This window comes from Phascolarctos cinereus, unplaced genomic scaffold, assembly GCF_003287225.1.
Source record: "Phascolarctos cinereus isolate Bilbo 61053 unplaced genomic scaffold, phaCin_HiC Scaffold_726;HRSCAF=1367, whole genome shotgun sequence".
NCBI lineage: Eukaryota > Metazoa > Chordata > Mammalia > Diprotodontia > Phascolarctidae > Phascolarctos > Phascolarctos cinereus.
In genome coordinates, this window is record NW_027556098.1 from 427,542,714 (window position 1) to 427,553,643 (window position 10,930).

The 10,930-nt window shown below is 49.8% G+C and overlaps 1 long non-coding RNA gene across 1 annotated transcript; it reads left to right on the plus strand.

Annotated features, from left to right (window-relative positions):
• Positions 1-1,694: 1,694 nt before the first annotated feature.
• Positions 1,695-5,999, plus strand: LOC144454450 (uncharacterized). Its single transcript, XR_013482830.1, has 2 exons — positions 1,695-3,026; positions 4,290-5,999. It is a non-coding gene; the product is annotated as an uncharacterized LOC144454450 (long non-coding RNA).
• The last annotated feature ends 4,931 nt before the right edge of the window (positions 6,000-10,930 follow it).

A 10,930-nucleotide genomic window follows, 5' to 3' on the forward strand; every position in this document is an offset into this window, starting at 1 on the left:
TATCATACTTGTTTAAAGTTGTGTTACAATTAATAATGTTAAAAGGGAAATGGCTTGTGGTTTATCTTGTCCATGTCATCAGAGAAACATGGCATGACTGAAACATTTAAGATCCTATATGCACTGTGTTAAAATGGATTCTTTCATATATCTATGTATGTATTGGGGCCTGTGGATTAATGTAAGGTATGCATATTGTTGTTTGCTCTTGTTTACTATTTAGTGGGGGTTGGCAGTATGGGTCCGGCTCTTATGGCAGTCCTCTTCCTTGGATGATTCCTTTGCCAAAAACTAAAAGGGGGAGTAGGAACTCAGGGCAGATGGCACTAATTCTTCCTTAACCAAGTTCCTGCAGGGACTCCAGAAAGAAAACACAGAGGCCACTACTGATCATACTTCTCTTGTGTTTGTTTGGTCCATGTTTACTAAATATTCTTGCCAGATTCCTTTCTTCTAGGGTCGGAGCCATCAACTTCCAGATGACTGTATACCAACCCAAGGTCTCTAGTCCACTGAACCTGGCATCAGCCAGGTTTTGAAGTTTGACCCCTCGAACGGGACCCAGAGAGGCAGGGACAGCTCTACGCCCCTTGCCAGCAGGAAGCAGTTTCAGAAGCAGAGACCTCCGCCCCTTTTCACCAAAAGAATTTGGTTCCTATTTGTTTGAGGGGGGATGATGGGGGGGGCCCAAACCAAGATCTTCGCTCTTTGCCTCAAAGGGAATCTGACTCACAGGCCCCAGACCCTCATCTCCCTTTGAAAGCCTTAGCCTTACCTTTTAATCTTATTCAGATCTGGCTCCCTTTGTCTATAGGCCCCAGAAAGGCCTTCCTTTATCTCCTTTTGAAAGTCCTAGCCCCACCTTGATTTTGTGCAGATGCCTTTCAAACTTCTGCCTTCCTGTTCCCTCCATTATCTATTCCCATTGTCTATTCAATCTCCCTTGACCCCCTGCATTTCCCTATTCTCCACTACCCCTCCCTGTTTCACATGCCCCCACCTACTTGCCCATCCCCCTTTTCCTTGGTTCTCCTTCCCTTTTCCTCTGGCTCCTAGTAGGACCCCTCAGGCAGATCCTCCTCACCCCTTGATTATGAGACTGCTCCGAGCCATCCATAGCGTTGTCAACTCCACCCGGCCTGACCTAGGACCTAGCTGCTGGCTGTGTATGGATGCACAACCCCCATACTATGTGGGAGTGGCAGTTAATGGTTCTGTTTCCCATAGCCCAGACTCGGAATTGTCGGTGGGAACAACCTAAGTTGACCCTGGGGATGTCCAAGGAAAAGGTACCTGTCTTACCTCATCCACCACATCCCTGAAAACTTCTCCTTACTCTCCTGTCTGTAATAGTACTGTGGTTGTTCCCCAATCCTCCTCCTCTTTTTATTCAGCACCATCCGGCACTTGGTGGGCCTGTCTGGATGGGATCACACAGTGTGTCTCTGCTGCGTGTTCCTAAAAGAATCTGAGCCTCTATGTATATTAGTCTCCATTATCCCCAGGGTCTCCCTTCTTCAGGGCCTGGAGGGTTGGGAGTACTTCAGTCATGAGGGCAGTGTGTCCTACTGAAGCAAGCGAGCTGTTCCCCTCCTCATCCCTATCCTCAGTGGGGTTGGGGTTAGTGGGATCAACTGCTGTGGGTACCGCTGCCCTAGTCCGAGGAGAGGCCAGTTACCAGAACTTAGCTCAGGTCGATGCAGACCTCAGTCAGTCATCTGGAGCACTCTATATCCCAACTGAGAGACAGGTCAACTCCTTGGCAGAGATGGTTCTGCAGAACCAGAGGGATTTAGGCTTATTGTTTCTCAGGCAAGGTGGCCTTTGTGCCGCCCTAGGGGAGGCCTGCTGTTTCTATGCCAATAACTCAGGTGTAGTTCAGGAGAGCCTTTCCCTGGCACGGAAAAATATTGCAGACAGGCAGAGGGAACGAGAAGGGAACGAAAATTGGTACCACAGCCTGTTTCGGACTTCCCCATGGTTAACCATTCTTATTTCTGCCTTAGCCGGGTCTTTGCTCCTCCTTACTATAGCCCTAATTCTTGGTCCTTGTCTAGTTAATCGGCTCCTTGACTTTGTTAGATCCTGTATTAATTTAGTTAAGTTACTGTTGGTTAAAGGTCCCCGTTATCAGACCCTGGTGTCTGCCTTCTTTGCACCCTATAATGAGGCAGCCCCCACCACGTCAAGGGTTTGACGTGGTACACAAAAGAAGTGGGGAATGTAATGCAGAACATTATTTTACCATTTAGGTAGTAGAACCCTTTAGGCCATGGAAAACTCCAAATTCCTTAGCAAGACCCTTATCTGGCTGCTCAGGCTCCAGCCCTCAGATCATATCTCTGGAAACCTCTAGATTCCTTAGCAAGACCCTTATCTGGCTGCTCAGGCCACAGCCCTCAGATCATATCTCTGGAAGCCTCCATTGTGAGAAAGTTTGCACAGCATTATCATATCTACACAGAGGGAGAAGGGTGTCCTTGACCAGCCCCCAAAAAAACCTCTTCCTCTTGCCAGACTTCAAAGATCCATCCCCCTCCCTGTCCTGTATACTCCCTATATAAACCCTAGCTCAACCCCTGATGGGGGCTGCTTGATTTGGATGTGAATATCCCTGGCAGCCGTGCGCTAATAGCTAATAAAGTCCACAATTTAAAATTAGCTTGGGTCGTCAACTCGCTCATTTCTCGGTATAACAACTGTCCCATCCTGGAATAGGGTATAGGACTAATGCAGTAGCTGCTGGGACAGGAGGGGTCTGGCTGCCCCAAGTCTCTCCTCCCTCCAATCTATCCATTGAGCCACTAAAGTGATTTTCCTAAAGCATGAAGTCCAACTATGTCACTTCCTACTCAATAAATTTCTGTGGCTCCCTGTTTCCTCCAGGAGAAAATACAAAATGCTCTGTGTGGCATTCAAAGCCCTTCATAACCAGCCCTTTCTTATCTTTCTAGTCTTTTCACACCTTTCTCCTTGATCCACTGACACTGATGCCTTTCCTGGATTGATTGTTTCCAAATTATCCTGTAAGTGTGTTTGTATATAGTTATTTGCTTGCTGTCTCTTCATTAGACTGTAAATGAGCGCTTTGTGGGCAGGGACTGGTTTTTTGCCTTTTTTTGTACCCCCAATTATGGGGTGTGGCCCAAGCGGGGATCTTCACCCCTTGCCCCAAAGGGAATCTGGCTCCAATTTGTATACAGGCCCCAGCCCCTCATCTCCTTTTGAAAGCCCTAGCCCCATCTTTTTGATCTCATTCAGATGCCTTTCAGTTCCTTCATTATCTATTCCCATTGTCTATTCAATGTCTCAGACATTCCAATTGGAATTCTCACCCAGACCCTTTTCCCAGACCCCTCCTCTGGCTACCCAAAGTCACTTTAGTATATAAGATCCACCCTGGCCCCCATTCATAGGCTGAGAATCTCATGCCCAAAAGGCTGAGTCTTTCTCATGCCAGCTTGTCCTTACGGGCATCACCCGGCCTAAGTGTTTTATCACTAATAAAACTTTTCCTCTGGCTGGAAGAAGATTTGAGTTGAATTCTTTCAGGCAGGGTCCGGTGTCACATTCTTGGGGTTCCCAGCAGAATCCCAAAGTCCTAGACCTCTCCATTTATGCTTGCCACTTCTATATGGGCCACTCTTTCTGTATCCACACCTTGCTTTTCCACAGGGGAATATTCCCATACTTGGGAGACAAGCTGCAAGGCCACTAGACAAGTTAACACCCCTGTGGAGGAAGGGCTTGTTAGAGTTTCTGCTGATATTTTGACCTGCACTACCTGTGCAGACACCACTAATGACAAGAATTTGGGGGGAAAGATGAAACAGTGCCAACACATGGCAAGACCCCAGAACTACTGTCTTGGCCACCCAATGTTTGGCACCCTACCAGGACTTTGGGGTGTGCATCCTCAGATTTTTAACACCCCCTTCTCCATTTTCAATGCCAAACAGCCCACAATCTCTAACTTAAAGGGCAAAATGTGGATTTTGGGGAAATGTCCTCTGGTCTCTTAAAAAGGGAGCAGACTATCTTATGTCCTGGTATAACTTACACCATGAACATATTCTCTCTAACCTTACAGAGACTATTTACCAGTTGGCAAATGTGACAGCTTATGGTCTCCGGGAAATCCAGCGATCTTTGAATTCCTTAGCAAAAGTAGTTCTAGATAATAGAATAGCCCTAAACTGCTTGCTTGCCTCCAGTGGGGGTGTATGTGCTTTAGTGATCATATTTCTCTTGTGTTTGTTTGGTCCATGTTTACTAAATATCCTTGCCAGATTCCTTTCCTCTGGGGGCGGAGCCATCAAATTCCAGATGTCTTCTCAGGCTGTATACCAACCATAGGACTCCAGCCTGCTGAACCTGGCATCAGCCGGGTTTTGAAGTTTGACCCTTCGAACAGGACCCAGAAAGACAGGGACAGCTCTATGCCCCTTGCCAGCAGGAAGCAGTTTCAGAAGCCGAGACCTTCGCCCCCTTCACCAAAAGAATTTGTGTCAATTTGTTTGAGGGGGGAATGATGGGCATGGCCCAAGCCGAGGTCTTAGACCTCTTCACCAGCACTAAGCACAGTGCCTGGCATACAGTAGGCAATAAATGCTTGCTGACTTGACTCATGGTTCTTCCCTTTAAGACCACACAAGTCTAACCCTTTTCCACATGACAGCCCTTCCTATTCTTACTTAACAGCTGTTTGACACTGGGCAAATTTCTTAATTTCTGTTTACCTCAACTGCAAAATAGAAATAACAGCACCTATCTCCGGAGGTTGTTGTGAGATTATTTGTAAAATACTTAGCATAGTGCCTTTCACACCTAGATGCCTAATAAATGCTTGTTTCCTTTCTCCCTCACTCCCAATTCTGTGATACCCTCTTCCTACCTCCTCCTCCTCCATCTTCTAGCATGAGGTAGATGAGACTGTAGGGTGAATTCAGACCATATTTACCAATCCCAAAACCAATGCCTTTATTCCTCACCTCACAAGCAGGAGCTTGTTTTCCTCATGAAGAGGCAAGACTGCATGATGGAATCTGAGCTTCATTTGGAGTCAGCATCAGGTTCAAATCCTGGCTCTTCTGATGGGGTGGTGGGATCTTGACCCCAAAAAAGAAAAGAAGCCCTAACCCATGTCTTTGAAAGCAGCCCAGTCCCTGAACTTTCCCACACAGCCCAGATCACTGGTGTTTCACCCCCAGGCATCTGGCCCAGCCCAGCCCACCTAGATACTCAGTAATCCTTTTTACAACCCTTTCACTGTGGCTCTAGGACCACTTGGCTCTTTTCATTGTGTGCACCTGGCCCACACCAGGGTATTTACCACTCCTTAATCCCATCTAGACCCTTTCACTGTTGCACCTGGGCCATCCCAGGATATTTACCATTTCTTATCCCATCCAAATCTTTTTACAATCTTTTTTTGTATATAAGTATCAGTCCCATCCTCATCAAATTTGCAGTCTCACTAGGAATCTCTGCCTGCTTCTATTGTCATGATAAATCTTGCTACTTTGACTGAAAGAAGGTTTTAGAGGTCAAATTCTTTCCAAGCAGACTTGCTCTGTACCCTTGGTGAGGTGATGGGACCTGGACCCTGAATTATCTTATACATTTTCAGCTACCTAGATCACTGGCATCTTGCCTAGGGCATCTGGCCCACTCCAGCCCACCTTGATTACTTAATTAGCTTACTTGATACTCCGTAATCCCATCTAGATCCTTTCACTGTTTGCACCTGGGCACCGCAGGCCATTTTTACCCCTCCTTAATCCTACCTAGGATTTTCTGTGTAGCTCCTGGGCCACCCCACTGTCCCACCCAGATCTTCTGACTTTCTTCTCTTGGATATAAGTACCAATTTTACCTCCATTAAATTACAATTCACTGGGGACTCTGCCAGCTCCTATTGGCATTACAATACTGCAGATTTACTAGGAATCTGCCCACCATACTGGTGTTAAAATAAACCGCCACTTTGACTGAAAGAAGGCTTGAGTGCTTGAATTCTTTCCAGGCAGACCCTCCTGTACCCTTACATTTCGGGATTCCCAGCACCCCAGATTGCAACACTTCTACTTATTGATTACTATATCACTTCTCTGGGCCCAACTTCTCATCTGGAATGGGAAGGAATGGGACCTTCTCTAAGGTCACTTCTAGCTTCAGCACCCAGTTACACCCCAGAATGATGCTGAGGGTGAAAACACCAGTAGGGGCAAGACAGACTTGGATCAATTCCCATTGATTGATATGACCAAGATCCTCTAGAGAAACCAAGTACAGAAAGATTATGGAGTGTTTAAGTCTGGCCTCTTGGAGATCTTTGTGCAACTAGCTGTCCTCTCATGGACTATGTGCAGAACCTTCTTTGGGCCGTGACTGTTCTCTATTGGGCCCCACTGGCCACTCCCTGGCAGGGGATGGGCCACCAATTGAACATGGCTGCCAGAGAGCCTGTCCTATCCCACTTTCCATAGCTGCCCCATTGCAGAGGCCAGAGGGGCCAGCTCAGGGGTCATCTTGTTCCTGGTCTAGGACATCAGCTAGCTACCCTGAGGAAGGGTAGCTACAGCTGTAAAGAGGAGAGCCATCTGGGAACAATCCCTTTCTCTTCCTTTGGTGGCCTCTGGACCTGCTGTTTCTGCCCTAGGGGGACCCCTAAAGCCACCTGCCTTCTCTCTGATAATAAGGACTTTTTTCTTGTTCTTGGATTACCAGGCTGGTCTGACTCTTTTTGAAAGCATCAGTATACCCAAACTGCTAGAGTAAACCAAGATCAATATGTACTCCCAATACTGAGAGCAATCACTAATCAATAAACATTTATTAAGCACCTATGATGTGCCAATCACTGTGCTAGATGCTAGGAATACAAAAAGAGGCAAAAGATGGTCCCTGCCCTCAAACAGCTTACAATCTAATGGGAGAGACAACCAGCAAATAAATAGATACAAATAATCTACAGGATAATAAGAAGTCATTAACACAGGAAAAGCTTTGGAAGGCTTAGACACTGAGAGTTTAATTGGGACTTAAAGGAAGCCAGGGAGGTCATGGACCAGAGATGCTGCAGAGGCAAAATGGACCAGAGGTGCTCCAGAGGTGAAATTGACAGGTCTTGGCACCATATTGGATCTGGAGGGTGAGAGATAGTGAGAAGTCCAGGATGACTCCCAGGTTAGGAGCCCAAGGGACTGGGAGGATGGAGGTAACCTCTATGGTCATAGGGAAGGTAGGAGGTTTAGGAGGGAAAATAATGAGTTCTGTTTAGGACATGTTTGAGATACCTCCAGGAAATCCATCTCTCCTGGGCCTGCCTGCTGTACCTCCCACCTTAGACATACTTCTGGAGTGCCCTGAACTCCTGGGCCCCTTCCAAGTAAGGCTTCCAAAGACTGGACTAGTTAAGCAGAAGAGGGAGATCTGGGCTGAGAGGGGAGATCAGGAGGGAGCTGCCATAATAGGAAGGAGGAGGCTTCTGTGTTCTCAGGGCCAGCCAGCCAATCCAACATGAGGTTTGGAAAGTACTTCTGTCCTGGAAGAGCAGAGCTGCTGTTGGGGAGACAGAAGCCTGGCTCACCTGTGTACCACCCAGTAGCCCCTCTGCCCATCCCTGACCCCATCTCAGCCACCTCCTTTCCCAAGCACCATGGGCTAACAATCACCACAGGGAAGTGACTAGCCTTGCTTCCCTGAAGCTCTGCTGAGAAGGGTCAGGCTCAGCCCAGGGCATGGGCATAGGCATGGGCATCTCCCCCTGGGGTAGACTCTGCTTTTCCCTCTTCCTTCTCTCTATATGGTCTAGAAGCACCAAATGCCATACTCAGAGCTTGAGATAGGGCCCTTCTAGTACCTAGAACATACAATGTCAGAGCTAGAATTTTGTACCTTAAATGTCAGGGCTCCAGGCAGGGACCTCAAACATTCAAGATCTCAGCCAGAACCCAGAACCCAAAACTTCACATGCCAGAGCTGGGAAGGACCTTAACACTGACTGAATAAGGTCAGTTAATGTCACTATTATCCAGCCAGGGCCTAAATCCCTGTGTGACCTTGGTGATAGTGAGGTGGGGCAGGGGGTGCAGAGCCTCCTTCCTCAGTTTCCCCATCCTTAAAATGATAGTTGGTTGGTGAGCTCAGAGACAGAGCTGGAATGACCTTAGACATAAAGTCCAATGCCCTCATTTTACTAACAAGGAAACTGAGGCCCAGCAATGGGAAAGAACTGGCCTAAGTTACCAAGGGAGTGAGAGACCTTTTTCCTGGGCCTTTTCAGAACTGGCTCCCAGAGTCTTTCAGAATCTCTCCGTGTGGGAGGGCACAGCTAGGGAACCAGCACAGACCGGGGGGACTCCATTCATTGGTGACCTAAGCTGGGGAACCCCACGAGCAGAGACTACGAGGGAGGGGCAGGGAAGCCCAGGCAGCATGGAGCTTTGTCTGTCCTTTTCTCCCCTCTGCTCCCTGCCCACACAAGCACTCAGCCCTGGGCTCTCACCTCTGGACTTAAGGAGGGTCAGCTCTGGGCCAGACCTCTCCCTGGAGTTCCAGACCAGAAGGGCCCCTTGGCTTGGGTGCCCCTGTTGCTGGGCAAGTTCCCCCATGTACCAAAGCCTGGGGATAGGGGGAGGGAGGACACTCCCCTGCCCCTGCTGGCTCAGCAGCTCCCTGAAATCTTCAGGTCCTGGATTTGGTCAGGCAGACAGTCTACAAGCATTTATTGGGCACTTGTGTCAGTCACTGAGCTAAGGGCTGGGGATACAAAGAAAGGCCAAAACAGGGTCCCTGCCCTCAGGGAGCTCATAGTCTAATGGAGGCTACCACATGCAGACACTTATATAGAGGGTAAATGAGAGGTGACCTCACAGGGAAGGCACTAGCTTAAGGGGGACCCAAAGGTCTCCTGCAGAGAGAATGGGGTTTGAGCAGTCTCGAAAGAGGCCTAGGAGCCTAAAGGCAGAGGTGAGGAGGGAGATATCGCAGGAACAGGGCACACCCAGTACAAGGTGAGGAGTCTGGAGATGGGGGCCTCATGGTGGGAAGGAAGGTGTAGGAAGACTGAAGGGGCTGGGAACCCAAGCAGGCTTTTATGTTTGACCTGGAAGTGTGAGGGAATCCCTAAACTTGGGATGAGGTCAGAGCGGCACTTGGGGATGGTCCCTTTGAATGGCCCAGAGGAAGGGAGGGGAGGCCAGCTAGGAGAAGCTCCTGCCTCCTGCCCATCTCCAGCGCTTCCCCTCCGAGGACCTCTCTCTCCTTTCCCCTGCAGGATGCCCAGCCACAATTTCTCTGGTGAGCCCAGTCCAGACCAGGAGAGCTGTCCAGGGTCTGAACGGCCAACGACTGGCTGCAGGGTGCTAGGAAGCGCACTTGGTCACTGGAGGCCTTCAAGCAGGGTTGGGATAACCACCCCTGGCCACGGCAGGGGACCACTATGCGATCGGCCTCAGTTTCCCATAGGTGGGTCCCCTTTTCTCCCAGTCCCCTCCTCTCCCACAGGCAGCCCACGCTCAGAGGCTCACAGCCACGCCTGGCCACGTGCAGCAGACGGGGGCTCTCCCCCCTCTTCCCATGTGGACACTAATCTAGGTATGGGCAACTATGAGGGAGAGGGGCAGGACTCCTCTCCTACAGGACCCACCCTGCTCTCCTTCCCCACCTCTATTTCCCAAAGTCTTCTGCCACCTCACTGGCCTAGGTTTGGGGTACACCCCTATTGGCCTTCAGCTGGGAGGCCAGGGCTAGATAGCTTGTGGGAGGTGGCATTTTACAGAAGGGGAAACTGAGGAAGGCCAGAGGAAGGAAAGGGACTGACTCTGGGTCATATAACCACCCTACTCCAAAGCTGAGTCTGCTCCCTGGCCTGGCTTTGGCATTCAAGGCCCACTGCAATTTGTCCTTGTTTAGCCCCACCCACATCCACTCAGGGCTGGCACTCCATCCTCTCCAGCTTGGAGCCATGGAGTGGTCCTACCAATGGTGACCAGGGGCAGGAGGCTCAAGGTTATGACGGGCTCTGGAGCCATCTGGGACAGGGGGTGAGGGTGGGGGGTGGGGAAGAAAAGGCTGTGATTTCTACTTAAAGCTGACCTCATGCTCCTGGTTTTGGTTCAGCCCTCTAGAGCAGGACCCAATATAGAGGCAGCTGTCATGTGGCCCCCACCCTTAGACTTCTCTTCTCCAAGACCAACATCCCCACTTCCTTTTACTCTTTGATCCTTATTCTGCCTTGGACCCTCCTGTGAGCCCAGCTTATCCAGGAGCCCTAACAGGTAAGTCTCCCTGGGTCTCCCCACTCTCTCCACCTCCTTGATGCCTCATACAGAGGGTCCCTTCAAAAATCTCAACTCAGTGCATGAGAGGGGTTGGAGCTCCCAGTGACAGCTTCCCGGGCACGGGCAGGCAGGGCTAGTCCCCACTGAAGCCCTCCCTGTCCATTTTCCATAGCCCAGCTAGCTCCCCTCCACTCCAGGTCTGTAGAAGACTCAGGTTCAATTTCTGTCTGGGCCTTGCTCCCTGGGTGCCTTCTGTTCCCTCTCTGAGCTGGCTTCTTGTTTCTTCCTCGTAAAATGGTAATCTGTATGGCCTCCTTCAGCTCTCAGCCTCCAGGCTTGGAATCACACTTAGAGAACAGATCAGGCTAGAAGGGGAGGAGGCAGCTGTAGAATGTTGGAGACCCAGAGCCAGCCCATCCCCCGCCCCACCCCACCCCAGGATGTGACTGGCAAAATTGGGTCTGTTTAGCCCAGAGGAGGTTCAGGGGGGGCAGGAGAGCCATATTCAAGCATTTAAGGGGTGGCGGTTAGTCTTGTTCTGCTTGCCTTCCCCACCCAGTGCAAAACCAGGAACAATGGGGGGGGTCTGGTCACTGTCCTCAGAGAAGTCTCCAGGCAAGCCCCCATGGGTGAAGGGCCAGTCT